Raw genomic sequence first — 21363 nt, 5'->3', positions numbered from 1 at the left:
CATTATAGGAGCTGTTAACCAGAATAACCAGTTTAGAGAGGAATCTAAATTACCCAATGGAGCTGAAAAACACAACATGAAACTTCACAATGCAACCACGAATATCAATAGCTGAACTGATGAAGTGAAGGAAAGAATTTCATAGCTTGATGACTCTCTTCCTGAAATAAGGCAAATGAGATTAGAGAAAAAACAATGAAAGAGAATGAACAAAACCTCCTAGAACTATGAGATTATGTAAAAAGACCAAACCTATGACTGATTGGGATACCTGAAAGAGACAGGGAGAACAGAACCAAGATGGAAAACACACTTTAGGATATCATCCAGGAGAACACCCCAACCTAACAAGACAGGCCAACAATCAAATTCCGAAAATCCACAGGACCCCAGTGAGATACTCCATGAGAAGATTAATTCCAAGACATATAATCATCAGATTCTCCAAGGTCAAAATGAAGGAAAAAATGTTAAGGGCAGCCAGAGACAAAGGCCAGGTCACCTATAAAGGGAAGCCCATGAGACTAACAGTGGACCTTCTCAGCCAAAACCCTAAAAGCCAGAAGAGACCGGGGTTCAATATTGAACATTCTTAAAGAAAAAAAATTTCAACCCAAAATTTCATGTCCAGCCAAACTTCACTTCATTTCATAAGTGAAGAAATAAAATAAAATCCTTTAAGGCGGAAATAGATTCCTTTTCAGATAAGCAAAATGCCTAGGGAATTTATCACCACCAGGCCTGCCTTGCAAGAGCTCCTGAATAAAGTGCTAAATATGGAAAGGAAAAACTGTTACCAGCCACTGCAAAAACACACTGAAGTGCAAAGACCAATGACACTATGAAGCAACTACATCAACAAGTCTGCAAAATAACCAGCTGACATGATGACAGGATCAAATTCACACATAAATATGTTAACCTTAAATGTAAATGGGCTAAATGCACCAATTAAAAGACACAGAATGGCAAGCTGAATAGAGTCAAGACCCACTGGTGTGCTGTATTTAACAGACCCATCTCACCAGCAAAGACACACACAGGCTCAAAATAAAGGGATGGAGGAAAATTTACCAAGCAAATGGAAAGCAAAAACAAAACAGGGGTTGCAATCCTAGTCTCTGATAAAACAGATTTTAAACCAACAAAGATCAAAAAGACAAAGAAGGGCATTACATAATGGTAAAGATCAATTAAACCAGAAGAGCTAACTATTCTAAATATATATACGCCCAATACAGGAGCACCCAGGTTCATAAAACAAATTCTTACAGAACTACAAAGAGACTTAGACTTCCACACAATAATAGTGAAAGACTTAAACACTCTACTCTCAATAATAGGTCATTGAGAGAGATAATTAACAAGAATATTCAGGATTTGAACTCAGCTCTGGATCAAGTGGACCTGATAGATACCTACAGAACTCTCTACGCCAAAACAACAGAATATACATTCTCCTCGGCACCACGTGGCACTTACTGTAAAACCAGTCACATAATTGGAAGTAAAATACTCCTCAGCAAATGCAAAAGAACTGAAATCATGACAATCTTTCAGACCACAGCACAATCAAATTAGAACTCAAGATTAGGAAACTCACTCAAAACCACACAGCTATGTGGAAATTGAATAACCTGCTTCTGAATGACTCCTGGGTAAATAATGTAATTAAGGAAGAAATCAAGAAGTTCCTTGAAACCAATGAGAACAAAGAGACAATGTACAAGAATCTCTGGGATGCAGCTAAATTAGTATTAAGAGGGAAATTGATAGCACTAAATGCCCACGTTAAAAAGCTAGAAGGATCTCCAATTGACACCCTAACATCACAACTAAAAGAACTAGAGAACTAAGAGCAAACAAACCCCAAAGCTAGTAAGAATACAAGAAATAACCAAGATCAGAGTGGAACTGAAGGGGATAGAGACACAAGTGACCCTTCAAAAAAATCAATAAATCCAGAAGTTTTTTTGAAAAAATTAATAAAATAGATAGACTTCTAGCTAGACTAATAAAGAAGAAGAGAGAGAAGAATCAAATAGATGCAATAAAAAATGATAAAGGGGATATCACCACTGACCCCACAGAAACACAACCATTGGAGAATAGTATAAACACCTCTATGGAAATAAACTAGAAAATCTAGAAGAAACAGATAAATTCCTGGGTACATACACCCTCCCAAGACTGAACCACAAAGCAGCTGAATTCCTGAATAGACCAATAACAAGTTCTGAAATTGAAGCAGTAATAAATTGCCTACCAACTGAAAAAAAGCCCAGGACTAGACAGATTTACAGCTGAATTCTACCAGAGGTACAAAGAGAAACTGGTACCATTTCTTTTGAAATTATTCCAAACGATTGAAAAAAAAGGAATTCTAACTCATTCCATGAGGCCAAGATTATCTTGATACCAAAACCTGGCAGAGATACTACAAAAAAAGAAAGCTTCAGGCCAATATCCCTGATAAACATCAATGCAAAAATCCTCAATAAAATACTGGCAAACTGAATCTAGAAGCACATCAAAAAGCCTATCCACCACAACGAAGTTGGCTTCATCCCCAGAATGCAAGGCTGGTTCTACAAACACAAATCAATAAATATAATTCATCACATTAACAGAACTAAAGACAAAAACCACAAGATTATCTCATTAGATGCAGAAAAGATCTTCAATAAAATTCAACATCCCTTCATGTTAAAACTCAATAAACTAGGGATTGATGGAACATGTCTCAAAATATTAGAGCCATTTATGACAAATCCACAGCCAATATCATACTTAGTGGGCAAAAGTTGGAAGCATTCCCCTTGAAAACTGGCACAAAACAAGGATGCCCTCTCTTACCACTCCTATTTAATATAGTATTGGAAGTTCTGGCCAGGGCAATCAGGCAAGAGAAAGAAATAAAAGGTATTCATGTAGGAAGAGAGGAAGTCAAACTGTCTCTGTTTGCAGATGACATGATCCTATATCTAGAAAACTCCATTATTTCAGCCCAAAAGCTTCGTAAGCTGATAAGCAACTTCAGCAAAGTCTCTGGATATAAAATCAATGTGCAGAAATCACAGGCATTCTTTTACACCAACAATAACCAAGCAGAAAGTCAAATCATGAATGAACTCCCATTCACAATTGCTACAAAGAGAATAAAATACCTAGGAATACAGCTAACAAGGGAAGTGAAGGACCTCTTCAAGGAGAACTACAAGCTACTGCTCAAGGAAATCAGAGAGGACACAAACAAATGAAAAAAAACAGTCCATGCTCATGGATAGGAAGAATCAATGTGGTGAAAACAGCCATACTGCCTATAGTAATTTATAGATTCAATGCTATTCCCATTAAACTACTATTGACATTCTCACAGAATTAGAAAAAACTGCTTTAAAATTCAAATGGAACCAAGAAAGACCTCATATAGCCAAGACAATCCTAAGCAAAAAAGAAGAAACCTGGAGGCTTCAGGCTACCCAACTTCAAAGTATTCTACAATGCTAATGTAACCAAAACACCATGGTACTGGTATAAAAACAGAAACATAGACCAATGGAACAGAGTAGAGATCTTGGAAATAAGACTGCACATCTACAACCATCTGATTTTCAACAAACCTGACAAAAGCAATGGGGAAAGGATTCCCTACTTAATAAATGATGCTGGGAAAACTGGCTAGCCATATGCAGAAAACTGAAACTGGACCTGTTCCTTACACCTTATACAAAAATTAACTCAAGAAGGACTAAAGACTTAAGTGTAAAACCTGCAACTGTAAAAACTCTAGGATAAAATCTAGACAATACTATTTAGGACATAGGCACAGGTAAAGATTATTATAAAGGTAATGACAAAAGCAATTGCAACAAAAACAAAAATTGACGCTAGGAATCTAATTCAACTAAAGAGCTTCTGCACAGCAACAGAAACTATCATCAGAGTGAAAAGACAACCTACAGAATGGGAGAAAATTTTTACAATCTACCCATCTAACAAAGGTCTAATATCCAGAATCTACAAGGAACTTAAAAAAATTTACAAGAAAAAAACAAATGACCCCATTAAAAGGTGGGCAAAGGACATAAACAATTCTCAAAAGAAGACATTTATGTGGCCAAGAAACGTAAAAACAAGCTCAACATCACAGATCACTGGAGAAATGCAAATCAAAACCACAATGAGATGACGTCTCATGCCAGTCAGAATGGCGATTATTGAACAGTCAAGAAACAATAGTTGCTGGTGTGGCCGTGGAGAAAACACTTTTACACTGTTGTGGGAATATAAATTAGTTCACCCATTGTGGAAGACAGTGTGGAGATTCCCCAAAGACCTAGAAATAGAAATACCATTTGACTCAGCAATCCCATTACTTCCCATTACTGGGTATATACCCAAAGGAATATAAATCATTCTATTATAAAGATACACGCACATGTATTTTCATTGCAGTACTATTCACAATAACAAAGACATGGGATCAACCCAGATGCCCATCAATGATAGACTGGATAAAGAAAATATGTTACATATACACAATGGAATACTATACAGCCATAAAAAGGAACCAAATCATATCCTTTGCAGGGCCATGGATAGAGCTGGAACCCATTATCCTCAGCACACTAACTTAGAAACAGAAAATCAAACACCGTATGTTCTCACTTACAAGTGGGAGCTGAACAATGAGAACAAATGGACCCATGGTGGGGAACAACACACACTGGGGCCTGTCGGGGCAGCAGAGGGAGAGAGAACATCAGGATAAATAGCTAATGCATGCAGGGCTTATTACCTAGGCAATGGCACATATTTACCTGTGTAACAACCCTGCACATCCTGCACATGTATCTTGGAACTTAAAATAAAATATTTAAAAAGCAATATAAATAAATAAATAAATAGACATCAAAAGTGTTACGTAGCTACTTTTGGATACCTCAATAATTTAGTAACTGTGTGCTATGTGATTCTTTTTTATAAGGCAACTGGAGAGTCATACCTTCATTGTATACCTACAGTATGTAGGTGTACTAGAGAGGTCCTCTCTGAACTGTATGTGTTTAATGCTTAACAAATATATAGTTTTAAAAACATATTCCATAACTTGGCTGATTCTCCCTAGAGGGGAAAAAATACTCCTTTTTTCTATTGCAAACAACATATGGTCTAATGTGTGAACTAATAACTAGATTCATTAGTTTACACATTCCTGATAAGGGAAATTTAACTTTCATAATTAAGACTCTGCACAACAATTGTGTTACATTGTTATCCAGAGATAAATTCTTGCCAAACATTCCCTGTTCTCAAGCAGTTTCAAAGAGAGTTTCCAAAGGTCCTTTTCCCTTGCAAGTCTTAATTTCCATTGTTTTATGAATTTAATGTTGTCATTCTGCAGAGCAATTCTCAAGAAAGCTGTGAAAAAAATTTAAAATTAGGTATTTTTGATACATTTCAGATAGTCTTGATTATCAAAGTCAGCATAAATAAAAAGATTCCTGTTAAAAATTTAAAGGCAACAATATTCTTATAGGAGAACAGTCTGTAAAAAGAAATGCTTCAGCTTTAGTGGAGTGAAGGAAGGACCTTCTTGAAAAAGAAGGGTTAATGGAGTGTGTGAATAAGATTTTTTTTGTCAGTTCTAAAAATGGATTCTTCCAAATCACATCTTAAGTTCAAGACTGTTTTTGAGAGAGAAAGATGTACAAACAAGAATATATGTATATTGTTCTATTCTATTTCTTAGGAGAAACATAATAAACTACAGTATGAGTGATTCATACTAGATGTTAGGAGAAATGTCATGCTAGTTTACAATAATATGCTCTGTAAGAGGTTACAGAGGAAAGAATTCAGTTATCTTTTTGTGGAGGCTCTAAAAGTAGAAGGGGACATTTAATCTGGGAGAGCTGGGACAAGTTAATACCTCTTGTTCCATCATTTGTAAAATGGGAGAATCTCTCAGCATCCTTCTGATTTTGAAAATACTTCTGCCATACAAAGTGTATCTTTGGTTGAAGCTGGTACTCTTGGAATGGGGGAGTTTAGGTGAAACTTGGCTACTCATGAGATCTCTGCCTTCTGTTCTATGCACAGTATTTTCCCTCTCCTGGGGCTCTGCACCTAATAAATAAAACTGGAAACACTAGAAGAAACTATGACTTTTTAATATTCTTACATTTAAACCATTCTTAAGTTTTAGTTCTCTAATGAAGTTGCTGCCATCCCATCAACCCCCTACTGTATTTGTTTGTCTTTTATTTTCCAGTATCTCTGACAAAATGCAATTCACAGAGGTCTTCTGGGTCAAGGGAGAGCTATCTTTCCTCAAAATCCTCAGATGACTTGAATGTATGAAGATGACCTGGCAATTCATCCTTGCTCACTGTTCCAGTGCTCCTACTAGTGAAAGCACTTAGGTGTTTGAAATGACACCAAAGAAGCTCTTTCTGAGTTGGGAAAAATTGGTAACAGTATAACACCTGGTGAATATTATCATCATTATTATTGGAACCCACTTTTTCTCCTATATCTATTTTGCTCATTTCCATGGAGCTAAAGACATTGTGAATGATAAAGTAGAGTGGAAACCTGACCATCGTGGCCCCTTCAGACTATACAGGAAATGAGGTTATCAGAAATTCCTTTTAATAATGCAAAAGCAGAAATGTTGAAACAAAGGCTTTGATGAATTATATTTTTAAGGCCAGACTGGTTCTCTGTGTTCAAATATAAGCATGAATTAGTTCCTTCACCAACATATTTGTACTGTTATATACACCAGTTTATGTCTCCTCGTAGTATGTGGTCCATTAAAACTGAGAAACATGACAGTGAAACTACTGATTTTTGACCATTTACCATAGCAACTCATCATGAAAAAGAACACATTGTAGCACTAAATCAGACAAATATTGCATCATGGAGACAATAAGGTTATTAAGAAGATTTTTTTCTCTAACTTTTAAATATTAGGATGTTGTACTATGAGTGATTTTGATGTAGAAGTTAGAGAAGCAAATTCAATTTATCAGGAAAATTGCCCTCATATTTTAAAGCAAGAAATGGATTAAACAAAGAGATGTTTCAGAAAAAATGTGATCTCCTAACAACAGCACTATATAGTCTGTCTTTTTCCACCTTGACAATCTACTTTCTGTCCTTTTTGTATTCATAAGATCAAAAAAGTGGCAATAAATTGTTGCTTTTCCTAGTTGTGCCTGGATTGTGTATAGTATATGTTAGACAAACCTACTTTCTCCTGATCACAGCAAAGGGTTATAAATCTATCAGCAGAGTGATTCCCAGAGCATATGGCTCTCGGGGGAAAATAGCTTGCATTTAGCCAGCTGTCCAGAGCTCAACAATGTTGGTAACATATTTCAGACTAGATAAACTAAAAAATAGATTTAGAAAGTGCAAGCCAAGAAATTTACATTAATCTCTTCCATTTGATTCAAAAACATAAATTGCCACTGCACTATCTCTTAGAGTAGAACTTAATTAAATTATTCCTGGTCACAAAAGATCTGATTGAACAGGAATAATATTCAACATTTTAGACCTTGAGCTGATGACATCCATCTGGTTAAAACCATAATAATAAGCTTTCTGATAACTGGTAAGTTATTCAAGTGCATATCTGACATGATTTCTGAAACTGTAAAAGTTAAAAGAGCAAGGGAAAATCCATATACATAAAATGAATCATCTGCAAGTTTTCGCTAGCCTTCAGACACTTAAGTAAATATAAAACTCATTTTAAGATTCAGAGTTTATGAATTAAAAATGAGTGAGTTAAGAAAGAGCCCTGGAGATATGGCTTAGTTAGGGGCTGGGACTGGGAAAACATAAGATGAGCCTAAAGTATCTTGTAGTACCAGGATGAAAGGAAGTACTTTTAAAAGAAGGACAAAAGAAAAGAGAAAAGGAACAAAGACAGATGTCAAAAAGATACAGTAGCCAACATGATAGAGCTTCCAGGGGTCAAATCTGAAGAAATTTGAGCAATAAAATAAACAACTATAGCACTGAATTAAAATCCAGTGAATTTAAAACAATCCATGAATCCATACTAATAAATAAAGAACTGAATAAGAAATAAATGGAGGATAAGGGACAAATCTTTCATAAGCAATAATTCCAAGTAATATACCTCTAGAAAGCAAAGCTTAATTCCTTTTCTCTTGAATGTGGCCTGGATTTAATTTCGCTTCCAAAGCATAGAGTATGAAAAGAAAAAATGGTAACTTTAGAGTGAAGAGACATGACAGACCCCACCTTAAGCCAGCGATCAGTGTTATCATCACTAATGATAAATTATGTTGATAATATGAGCCCATTATGATATGATGTAATAAAAAAGGTACTTCACCTCTCTGGTATGTTTCCCCAAAACTCATAACCCCAATTTAATCATGAACTAACATCAGACAAACCTAAATTGAGGAGCATTCTACAAAATATCTGACCAGGCTCTTCAAACTTTCAATACGTATTAAAAAAGGAAAGACTGAGAAATTGTCACAGTCTAGAGGAGACCAAGATGGCATGTTGACTAGATGCAGTGTAGTATCCTGGAGCAGATCCTTAAACAGAAAAACAGCATTAGTGAAAAACTAATTAAATACAAGTAAAGTCTGTACTTTAGTTATCAGTATTGTAACAAGCTTAATTTCTTAGTTTTGCCAAAGATACCATGATTATGTAAGAATTTAACATTAAGGGAAGCTGCGTGAAGGTGTAGTGTTGAGTTTGAATTTTAAAAAATATCTAACCTCAGTTTGTGAGTCTGCATTTTCAAAATAAAGCCAGAACCCCATTTAAGAGTGTTAAAATAGCCAAGATGGGAGGATCACTTGAGGTCAGGAGTTCAAGACTAGCCTGGCCAACATGGTGAAACCCCGTCTCTACTGGAAATACAAAAAAATTAGCAGGGCATGGTGGTGCACTCCTGTAATCAAAGCTACTTGGGAGGCTGAGGCAGGGGAATCGCTTGATCCTGGGGGGTGGGGGTTGCAGTGAGCCGAGATTACCCCACTGCACTCCAGCCTGGGTGATAGAGTGAGACTCTGTCTTAAAAAAAAAAAAAAAAAGGAATGTTAAAATAAATACAAGATCGCTTTGTTAGAGGAAGATTGCGCTCTCCACAGGTCTTCCTAATGACCTTTGAGAAAGATGGGATGGCCATCTGTTGATGGATTCATTCTTGCCAAGATCTTTCAGTTTTTATAAAGGGTGTTTGTTCTACCACCTTAATCAATGAATAAAAATATGTGTGTGTATGAACTAATCTTATTATATTATTGCATTCTCAAGCCTTACCAGGAAGGAAAATAATAAACTCATTGTTGCTTATGCACTAAAATTTGAATAAAAGAAATAATATTTATAGAGGATTGCTTGAAAGATATGCAGTGTGTCCATTTTTCTAGGCACTTTAAACTCTAGATCTGGTTGAAACATCATCAGGTTTGTCCAATGTGTTATAGGCATCACACTAACCCTCCTGGCAGTTGCTTTATACTGCATTCTTCTTTGATAAAATTCTATTAACCTGAATTAAGAGATATATAGACCAATCCATGAAACTTATCACCGTATTTTCTAGAAGAATGCTGCTAGAGTTACTATTTCTCACATTACTCCATGTAATTGAGGTGTAGGATGTTTCCCAAGTATCAACAACAGAATTAAGTATATCTTTCTTGAGAAGTTGATGGGGGATTTTAACCTTATGCATCTTTTGGATTATGAAATTGATGTGTTTCCCTTTTTGCAATGAATGCTAGAAAACTCAGGATTAAATTTGTGGTGGGCATCTAACAAGTACATATAACTTCAGAGCACGCATTCCAAACATGAATCTCACTTTGACTTCAAATATTTTAAGTTATTGCTCTTTTCTTTTATCATTTATATGTATTATTTATATCATATTGTTGAGATGTGTTTATTGTTGAGAAGTTTTGAGAATGCAGATAGACAATAGTTTTTTCAAGAAAATTAAAGATTAGCTATCAATCAGATAATCATTGTTAACATATTTCAGTATAAGCATAGGAATACTAGACTTACTTAATCATGCTGTATTTTAAGTTATTACCTTTTTAAAGTCTGATTCAAGTCTTTTGTTTTGGAGAAGAGCGGTATAAAAGAAGGTATAAATAAATACATTGATATAAAAATTTAAAAAGACCCATTTTTGTCCTTGCTCTTATTTTGTCTTGGTTAGATCTTTTCAATTTGTAGGTTGAACAAATTCTATTTCTGTGTCTTCATATAGGCATTGAGAATCTTAACATCTAGGAATATACCTGTAGTCACCAATTTATCTTTAACACTGAGGATATAGAACATATTTTGCCCAATGCATAATAATACAGTGACCGATCAATGATTCCTTAATTAATAAGGAATTGAGCATAAGCATTCTATTTCTTTTTGTCTTAATTGGAACTTGGAACAAATTTACCTTTTCCCTCTTAATTGAAGAATGGCAACATTCATTAGGTAACTATTGAAGTAAAAGTTTTACTCAGGGGCCTCTTTAGAGTTCTGCTAGTCTCTCTAGCAAGAACTAAACGAGATCTTAGAAGTAATCATTTTGATATATAAGGCATTGTAGAAGCATCAATGCCGTAATAATAATAATAGTAATAAGATTCATACCTATGTCTTTTTAAAATAGTGAAGAGAAGAGGAAAATAGAAGATAAGAATGAAATACATGGGTTGTGTAAATAACTTCTATTGGAGAAATCATGATGTTAATGCTTTTAAGTATGTCTTATTAAAGAAGATCAAGGTGGAGAAGAAAAAGAAGGAGGAGCAGGAGGAAAAGGAGATTTTTAAATAAAGGAGAAAATAGACACAAGCCAAAGGATTTTCATGGAAAAGCGTTAAAGAGGAATAAAAGAATCTCATTCAAAAAGGATGCTAAAGGCATTCTAAGACCATGGAAAATGCTCACTGGTTCACAATTTTGGACTGTTAGAGCTGGGAGGGCATCTTTAATCTACTTTAATCTCTGTCTCTCTCACTTCCTCCTATTCCATTTTTCTCTCTTTCTCTGTCTCTGCATTCTTCCTCTGTCTCTTCATTCTCCTTTGGATGAGGGAATTGGGATCCAAAATGTTAATATAATCTTTCTCAAATTATACAGCTCTGGGGCAGAGCTAAGGTTAAAAACCTAAACCTCTTGATTTCTAGCCCAATTTTCTTTTTGCTTCAGTGGATGGGGACAAAAAATATAGCAATGCCAAAATACAGTACACTCAAACATAAATCTTGGTTAACTAAACTACTGCTGAGGTTGGGTGGCTCAAGAACCGGACTTCTGTGTGTGTCTAAATTGGGAGTACACAGTTAAAGATTTCAGCAATTACTCGTATTTCTCTCCTGCTGATTTGTACATAGTAAGTGATGAATAAATATAATCTATAATAAACTATTGGATTATTGTTGAATTTCTCCCCAGGCTGACTCTTTAATTAGACCTTTGATGGTGGAGTTACTATGACCTCGAGCCCTTAGCTGCCTCCAACTTCTACCGCATTCCCCATGCCAGTCGTGAACCCTAGATCACCGTGTTCTGTAAAACAGCTGGAGACAGTCACACACTGAGTAAACTTCATTCTCTAAACCACTAGTCCTTGATAGATTCAGACAGTTGCTCCTAATTAATGTTCAGGAATTCTTTGTTCCCCTAATTAATTCTCTGGAAAGTTCACATTATAGACGCTGTTGTGTTTTACTTCCATCTTCATGTCTAGTTTTATCTTCTGAGCCAATAACCCCATCTATTATTTCACTGAGAAGCTTGAGGCCATTTTCTTTTCCTATTTCCAGAAGCTATCTATGTATGTAATTTGGGCACATATCTATGTACTTCTATACACTCATCTTCTTTCCTAGTTTAACTTTTACATCTGCCTCCTAGTCCCATTTTCCCTTCTCCATTTCCAACCTTCCCAATTTCCCCACCTCTTCATTTTTTTTTTCTATCATTAATATCTGGTTTGCTCAAAATATTTCTTCAGTATTACATGCCAGGTATATAACCACCCATACTCATGGAATTGATAAACATGTTTCCTGCATAGGCTCTTCTCAAGTAGCTGGTGATTAGGTAACTGTATGGCCAATTTCTTATTATCTCACATCCCAGTGATTAACAATGGTCTTCATGCAAGATTTGTAGCCAGTGGATTCTGAGCAAAAATGAGAGATTAAGCTCCCCAAAACATATTTTTGTTCACATCATCCATCTCTTCAAAATTCTTCACTGTCTTCCCATGATGTATTCTATAGGGTAGAGCCCAAATCCTTCAGTCTGGAATTCAGGGTTTCCACTCAAGTCCACATCTCTGATCTCCTCACATCTCTCATCAACATGAGTGCACCTCTTTTTACAAATCTACCAGATTTATCTACCCAGACCTGTGTGTGCTTTTTCACTGCAGCACTTTTGCTTATGCCATCCTTTCCACTATAAATCAATAACACAACTATATCCTATCTACATCTTACCTATCTGATGCCAAAAACATTTTTAAAATAAAATTCAACATCTATTACTGCTTAAAACTCTTAGTTACCTAGGACCAGATAGACTCTTCCTTAATTTGATAAAGGATTTCATCCTAAACCAATAGCCAGTATCATATTTAATAGTAAAATTCAAATGACTTCTATTAAAATTCAAAATAATATAAGGATGTTGGCTGTTACCAAAATGATTTCATACTGCATTTGATATCTCTATATTAAGAGACATTTATTTTGGAAAGGAGAGACCAAAGTTATCTTAATTTGCAGATTATATGGCTGTTGCCTACTTAGACAACCCAAGAGAATCAAACGTAAAGAGTAATGGAACTAATAAGAGAGTTCTCCAGGTTTGCTGATTATAAAATAAATATTCAAAAAGCAATAGATTTCTTATATACCTGCAATAACTAGTTAGAAAAAAATAGAATGAAATATTATTTACAAAAAAATATACAAATATTTTATAATAAGAAAGAATAAATTTAACAAGAAAATTTCAGGATTTATATGAATAAATCTGCAACATTTTAATGAAACCTATATATCATATCAATCATTCAATACTCAATTCTGTCACCTCCAAAAAGCTTTCCAAAACCAAGATAAAAATATTCTGTCTCATCTGAACTCCTGTCATTTTTATTGAAAATAACAGTCAACTAATTCTTAATCACATAGTTCTTCACATTTAGACTGAGATTCTCAAAAACAAAGGTTGTGCTATTTGTATGGTGCTTATCATATAACTTTGGTCACTTTAATCTTTTCAGCCTTGCTTTCTTATCTGTAAAATGGGAATTATGTGAATATGTTCATCACCAGGTTACTATGTAGGGTAAATGTATAATTCATAATTAATGGTAATTTTAATAATTTATAGTAAATAACATTAGATAATTATGAAATCACATATTAATTATTTAAATTACTAGGTTAAGTTTGTAATTCCCTAGTGTATGACATGGCACATAATAAGGCCTCAACAAATGGTACCCTTTAGTTGTAACTTTTGGTACAACTCTTGGTTACACAGAGTTGACCGAAGTGTTGACAATTGTCAAGAATGAATAAGCCCTTTATTTCTAGGGATAGAAATATGGGAAGAAACACAGGAAAAACACAGCAACTACAATTCAGAAGTAAAGAAAGTCAGAAACCAGGTAAAACAAGGTAAGGGACTAGGAATCAGGAGAACACATACATAGTTTGGGACTGCTTTATAGTAAAGGTTGCTGAGAAAGAATGGATCCAACGGATACTTCAGAGATCAGAAGTCTCCGAAGTAATGGAAAATCTTTCACATGTTTTTGAAAGAATATTACACTTATGCCAGTAGGAAGGTGGATGTATCCAGGCAGGTGACAATTTGGGTTTGCTAATGTTTTAAGAACTAATCATACAGAAAGATTAAAAATAGTAGCTCTCAAATCAACGGGAATATGAGTGTGGTGGCAGCAGCCAAACTATACACTATTAAAATGTCACGTCTATTCCTACAGTAAATGCACAGTAAATGTGCTTTGGATAAATGCCATGCACTTTAACAATAACTAAGATCACCTAGAGTGATCTTGATTTAAGGTATAATGAAACAATTGATTATTATCAACTGATTCAAAAGCCAAATTCCAATTAAAAATATTTATTCCACATGAGCTACAAAACTACCAAAGGATATTCTGAATCAGGCTTAAGCTAGCCAGTTTGACTTCAAGAGAAATTAATTTTTAAAATTATCCATCCTCAAATTCTTCAAAAAGAATTTAAGGCAGCAAAATTCCTATTTTTATTCTAATTCTGGTAAATAGTATCAAATCCCACTTCTAGAACAGATGAGAACCCTCGTGTAATTTATGTTACGTAACATTTATATGTCCTTAAGTATTTTATAATCAGCAAGTTTTCACCTGTATACCTAGGTAACAAACCTGAACATTCTGCACGTGTATCCCAGAAATTAAAGTGTAAGTTAAAAAAGTTAAAAAAAAAAAAAAAAGAGAGAGAGAGAGAAACGATAGTGTTCTGTCTGAGATCTGGGTTAAAATTCTGACCCTGCCGCTTACTAACGGTGTTACTTGGGTGAGTTATTTACCCCCTTAAAAACTCATTTTCCTCATCTATACATTGTTTGACGGTAATTTCCACCTTTTGAGTTGTTTTGAGGATAAAGTGAGATAATTTATACAGAAAAACCTTAGTAAATTGTACTAATTAACACCATGAAAATAATATAAACACTATAAAATGTGTGTGTGTGTTTCAAGGCCTTAAGAAGGCAAGTTTATCAAGTGAATTGACTAAGCTGTAAGTTTTATGAAGGTTGGAACCATAACTGATTTTTTTTAACTTGGAGTTTAGCTCAGTACCTGGTACTCCACAGATATTCGTTGAGTGAAAAAAATGAATAAACAGATATAGAGACATTCAAGAGGAGGCAGTTTTTAGAAGGAAGGTTTAGAAGGAAACTGGGTTACACTCACTCATGCACCTCTTTTGTTGCCTCATGTCTTTTTACCAGGACAATACAAATTCAAGGAATTCAGGGACACTAAAATCTGTATAGTATAAAGTGAAAACACTGCCATCCAGCTGATGAATGTTTATAACTAAGAGTAAACAAGATAACATGGATCATAGCCTAGTTGTTGCATAGTACTTCCATTCTTCAAGTAACCCTTTGGGTTTCTTAGTAACCTTATGTTCTCAAAGATAATCATGCAAATCAGGATGATGCTTATCAAAAAAGATATAAAAGCACACTGACAAACTATACATCCAATCAAGAACTAATCACACATCTTTGAAGATTTATGAGATGTCCCTATAGGAAAGGGTTGGTAAACAATAGGCAGCAGGACAAAAAAAAAAAAAAAAAAAGTGGCTACTAGAATCATTCAGCTCACAAATGTACCTCCCTCTTCCTCGCTTGGATAGGGGATCTTAGGGGTCACTCAGAGCCTTTGTGGTGTGGACTGCTTTGTCCTGGACCTTGTAGGAAAGTGAAGCTTGAAAGCACTTATCTAATAAAGACAAATGTGAAAGAAAAGATATGTAAACCCCATGCAACAACTAAAGAGAATATGGCTAAAAGAACCAACTTTAGAATCAGGTTTATTGGGGCAGAATTCTGGCTCCTTCACTTATGAACAAAGTGACCATATTAAAGTAATGTAAAATTTCTGTGTCTTGGTTCTCATGGGAGTGATGATATTTTGTAGGGTGACTTGAGTACTCAATGCAACAACACAGGTCATCCATTTGGTGAAAGCATTCGATAATGAAAGCTATTATTTTTATGTTAAGGAAAATGATCTCAATCTTGGAAATAAAAGCATTTTTTTCCTTCTTAAAAATCAATTAATAATAATCTTGCCTTTCCTTAACTTTTTAAATGCCTGAACGTTGAGAGTTGAATTGTTGCTAATTGAGAGAATAGAAAAACCAGAGAAAAAGGAGACACGGGGCCATTGCTGAGGAAGAAAGACCTGTTTTTCATTTCTGATTAAGCCCTATCTGAAACCAACTTTCAGTGTGGCTTGGAACTGGACAACCAGGTTCTAGTGGCACCCTGCCATTGTGTCCAGAATTGGTTCCTTCCGGTGGGTTCTTGGTCTCCCTGACTTCAAGAATGAAGCCGCAGACCTTTGCGGTGAGTGTTACAGCTCATAAAAGGTAGTGTGGACACAGAGTGAGCAGCAGCAAGATTTATTGTGAAGAGCAAAAGAACAAAGCTCCCACGATGTGGAAGGGGACCTGAGCGGGTTGCCACTGCTGGCTGGTTGGCCTGCTTTTATTCCCTTATTTGGCCCCGCCCATATCCTGCTGATTGGTTCATTTTACAGAGAGCTGATTGGTCCATTTTACAGAGTGCTGATTGGTGAGTTTACAAACATTTACCTAGACACAGAGCACTGATTGCTGCATTTACAATCCTTTAGCTAGACAGAAGAGTTCTCCAAGTCCCCTACCGGACTAGCTAGACAGAGCACTGATTGGTGCATTTACAAACCTTTAGTTAGACAGAAAAGTTCTCCAAGTCCCCACCCGACCCAGAAGCCCAGCCGGCTTCACCTGTCACCACTACCAGCTGTGTTACCTTGGGCAAAATTCCTACCTCCCCAAGCCTCAGTATCCACCCTTTTAAGATGAGAATGGTGCTACCTAATACAGAGAGTTTTGGGGGGTTTAAATGAAATTAGAGTATACAATGATTAGCACAATGCCCAGAAGATCTAAGCATTAAAAAAATAGATAACAATGAAAATAATAAGTAGGACAACTTGCAATCTAGAAGTTTAATGTCATTGAAGAATTCCTTATAAGGACTTAAAACAGTGAATTCAAGGTGAAATGAAGTATTACTGGCATTACATATTTCATAACTAGAGTTAAAATTGATATCAATTTGGGAAAGGTTTTTACAAACTTGTGATAGACAATAAGCTCTTATTTTCCGTCTGATTTCCCCCCAAATTCTCCATTATTTTTCTCAAATCTTCACTCACTTTTGATTAATTTTTTTCCTTTTAGTCTTTCATGATGAGATATTTGTCAAATATTTTACACTTAATTACATGCTGTCACATAAAATATCTCCAAATAACTTCAAATTCTAACCTGTAACCAAATGTGAAATCCCTGGGAAGACTGGAAAGTCTAGTAATGTCAAATTGAGCAACAAGGATACTTTGGGAACTCAAACCTTAAGGTGCAGTTAAAAAGAAGTTACCACTAATTGAGTACCTTTTACGTATCAGGTACTATGCTAGGCTTTTTACCTACTTAGGAGAATTCTCATAATAACACTGAAGGGTAAATACTATTATGCTCATATTTGGAAAGCAGACCTTGAGATGTGAGACAATTTGGTTAAGATCAAAGAGTTAAGGAATGGCAGAATCAGAGCTGAACTCTAAGTCTGTCTGACTTCAAAGCCTGCCCTTTCTTCCTTAAGCCTCAATCCCTCTCCCCAGGAAACTGGGCACCCACCCAAGCCCGTGGCAGGGACCACAGCAACCTGCTGGTGACAACAGGGCCCAGGCATCATCGCAGGCAGCACCATGAAATCCAGTCCCCATTAGAAGGTGGTGCTAAGGCAGCTGAGAGACTCCCTGCCCCAGATAGGATTGGCAATGGCACCAAGCTTGTCTGCAGGTGAGACCCAGAAAATACAGCTTCGGCTGGCTTGCAAGAAGAAGGCAGAAGGGCAGGTAGAACCTGCAAGAAAGGGGTTTATAATTAGCCTATTTGGTCCAGCAGATTTCACATGTCATTATTTCTCACAAAGATGTTTAGTTTTGCTGTTAACATGGCACTTTTTTCAAATGAACTTTTATGTGCTGCCTTTATGTAAATGAATATGTAAGTAAAAGCTCAAATGTTCTCACGTGAGATCATCAAGGTACAGAGAACTAGGGCCTCTGGGCCATTTGCTGGCTTATATTGGGTGGCCCCCACAGCACCTCTGTGGGTCCATATAGTTCTCAGGAGTAATTTAAAAATCACTACATTACATATTAATTATTATTTCTCCAAGTGTGCACAAAAATCAAACATACCGTTTTTACAATGCAGATTCTTGTTCCCCAGCTAAGACTTGCTATTTGGGGAGTTCTTAGCCAAATATCTAGAAGATTTCCATTCCTTGCCATGTTCCAAATAATTTATATATATATATATATATGTGTGTGTGTGTGTGTGTGTGTATATATATGAATGTTAAGCATATATATTATATATGTAGCTTAAAAGATTCAGAATTTAAAGAGCTCCATCATTCAGAACGTCTTTTTCTTTCTTTTTTAAGTGGATAATATTTTAATTTTAGTTTTGAGGTCTTAAACTAAATTGTCTTGGTATTTAAAGCTCTATTTCTGCAGCTTTCAGTACAGAGAAAAAGAGTGAATTGAAGTTTAATTAATGTTTTTGTTTAACTTGTACTTTAGCTTCAGGGATACATGTGCAGGATTGTTATATAGGTAAATTGCCTGTCACAGGGGTTTGGTGTACAGATTTTGTCATCACCCAGGTAATCAACAGAGTACCTGATAGATAGTTTTTTTGATCTTTACCCTCCTCCCACCCTCTACCCTAAAGTAGGCCCTAGTGTCTTTTGTTCCTTTCTTTGTGTTCATATGTACTCAATGTTTAGCTCCCATACATAAGTGAGAACATGTGGTATTTGGTTTTCTGTTCCTCTGTTAGTTCGCTTAGGATAATGTCCTTCAGCTCCATCCATGTTGCTGCAAAGGACATGATCTCATTGTTTTTTATGGCTGTGTAGTATCCCATGGTATATATGGTACATTTTCTTTATATAGTCTACTGTTGATGGGCATTTAGGTTGATTCGATGTGTTTGCTATTGTGAATAGTGCTGCTATGAACATACGCATGCATGTGTCTTTACGGAAGAACAATTTATATTTTTGGGGGTATATATGCAGTAATGGGATTGCTGGGTTGAATGGTAATTCTGCTTTGAGTTCTTCAAGAAATTGCAAAACTACTTTCCACAATGGCTGAACTAATTTACATTCCCACCAACAATGTATAAGCATCCCTTTTCTCTATAACTTCACCAGCGTCTGTTATTTTCTGACTTTTTAACAACAGCCATTCTGACTGCTGTTAGATGGTATCTCATTGAGGGTTTGATTTGCATTTCTCTACTGATTAGTAGTATTGGGCATTTTTCATATGCTTGTTGTCTGAGCATATGCCTTTTTTTGAAAAGTGTCTGTTCATGTCCTTTGCTCATTTTTTTAATGAGGTTGTTTGATTTTGCTAGTTCATTTGTTTAAATTCCTTATAGATTCTAAATATCAGACCTTTGTCACATGCACAGTTTGCAAATATTTTCTCTCATTCTGTAGGTTGTCTGTTTTGTCTGTTTAATCTGTTGACTTTTTTTCTTTTCTGTGCAAAAACTCTTTAGTTTAGGTACCATTTATCAATTTTTGTCTTTGTTGTAATTGCTTTTGGTGTCTTCATCATGAAATCTTTGCCAGGTCCTATGTCCTAGGCACCTAGAAAATAGATTTGTAAAGGGTTTTTGTAGTTTTAGGTTCACATTTAAGTCTTTAATTTATCTTGAATTGATTTTTGTGTATGGTGTAAGAAAGGGATCCAGTTTCAGTCTTCTGCATATGGCTAGCCAATTATCCCAGCATCATTTATCAAATAGAAAGTCCATTCCCCATTGCTTGTTTTTGCCAACTTTGTCAAATATCAAATCATTGTTGGCAGGTAGCGTTATTTCTGGGGTCTCTATTTGTTCCATTGGTCTATGTGGCTGTGTTTTTACCAGGTATCATGCTGTTTTGGTTACTGTAGCCTTATAGTATAGTTTGAAGCTGTGTAGTATAGTATAATGTGATGCCTCCAGCTTTGTTCTTTTTGCTTAGGATTGCCATGGCTATTTGGGCTAATTTTGGTTTCATATGAATTTTTAAACAGTTGTTTCTAATTCTGCGAAGAATGTCATTGGTAGTTTGATAGGAATGGCATTGAATCTATAAATTGCTTTGGGAAGTATGGCCATTTTAACAATATTGATTCTTCCTATCTGTGAGCCTGGAATGTTTCTCCACTTGTTTATGTCATCTCTGATTTCCATCAGTAGTGTTTTGTAATTCTCATTGGAGAGAACTTCTTCCTCCCTCGTTAGGTGTATTCCTAGGTATTTTATTCTTTTATTTGTGGCTATTACTAATGGGATTGTGTTCTTGATTTGACTTTCAGCTTGAAGGTTATTGGTGTAAAGGAATGCTGCAGATTTTGCTACATTGATTTTGTATTCTGAAACTTTGCTGAAGTTGTTTATCAGATCAAGGAGCTTTGGAGCAGAGACTATGGGGTTATGTATGTGTAGAATCATATTATCTTCAAACAGGGATAGTTTGACTTCCTCTCTTCCTATTTGGATGCCTTTTATTTCTTTGTTGCCTCATTGCTGTAGCCAGCACATCCAGGACTATGTTGCATAGGAGTTGTGAGAGAGTGTTCTTGTCTTGTGCTGGTTTTCAAGGGGAATGCTTCCAGCATTTACTCATTCAGTATGATGTTGGCTGTGGGGTTGTCATAGATGGCCTTTATTATTTTGAGGTATGTTCCTTCAATACCTAGTTTATTGAGAGTTTTTGATGTTAAATTTTATGGGAAGCTTTTTATGTGTCTACTGAGATAATAATGGGATTTTTTAACATTCTGTTTATATAATAAATTACATTTATTGATTTGTGTATGTTGAACCAACCTCGCATCCCAATGATGAAGTCTACTTGATCATAGGATATTAGCTTTTTGATGTGCTGTTGGATTCAGTTTGCTAATATTTTGTTGAAGATGTTTGCATCAAGGATATTAGCCTGAAGTTTTCCTTTTTTGTGTGTCTCTGCCATGTTTTGGTATCAGGATGATGCTGGCCTCACAGAATGAGTTAGGGAGGAGTCCCTCCTCCTCAAGTTTTTGAAATAGTTTTAGTGGAAATTGTACCAGCCTTTCTTTATATATGTGATAGAATTCAGTTATGAATCCATCTGGTTCTGGGATTTCTCTGATTGGCAGGCTTTTTATTACTGGTTAAATTTCAGAGCTTGTTATTGGTCTGTTCAGGAATTCAATTTCTTCCTTGTTCAGTCTTGGAAGGCTGTATATTTCCAGGAATTTATCCATTTCTTCTAGATTTCCTAGCTTGTGTGCATAAGGGTGTACGTAGTAGTCTCTGAGGTTTTTTTGTTTGTTTGTTTTGTTTGTTTGTTTTTGAGACAGAGTTTCGCTCTGTCACCCAGGCTGGAGTGCAG

At 35.6% G+C, this 21363-nt stretch overlaps 1 long non-coding RNA gene across 1 annotated transcript in view; it reads left to right on the top strand.

Annotated features, from left to right (window-relative positions):
• Nucleotides 1-7222, top strand: part of LOC107970502 (uncharacterized) — a 31622-nt gene extending 24400 nt beyond the window's left edge. Inside the window, exon 4 of the long non-coding RNA XR_001713098.2 lies at nt 6278-7222. This is a non-coding gene — a long non-coding RNA (uncharacterized LOC107970502). The remainder of the gene's footprint in view (nt 1-6277) is intronic.
• The last annotated feature ends 14141 nt before the right edge of the window (nt 7223-21363 follow it).

The sequence above is a fragment of the Pan troglodytes genome, chromosome 2 (genome assembly GCF_028858775.2).
Source record: "Pan troglodytes isolate AG18354 chromosome 2, NHGRI_mPanTro3-v2.0_pri, whole genome shotgun sequence".
Classification (NCBI taxonomy): Eukaryota; Metazoa; Chordata; class Mammalia; order Primates; family Hominidae; genus Pan; species Pan troglodytes.
Note: the sequence above shows the minus strand (reverse complement) of the source record. Positions and strands in the feature narration are given on the sequence as shown.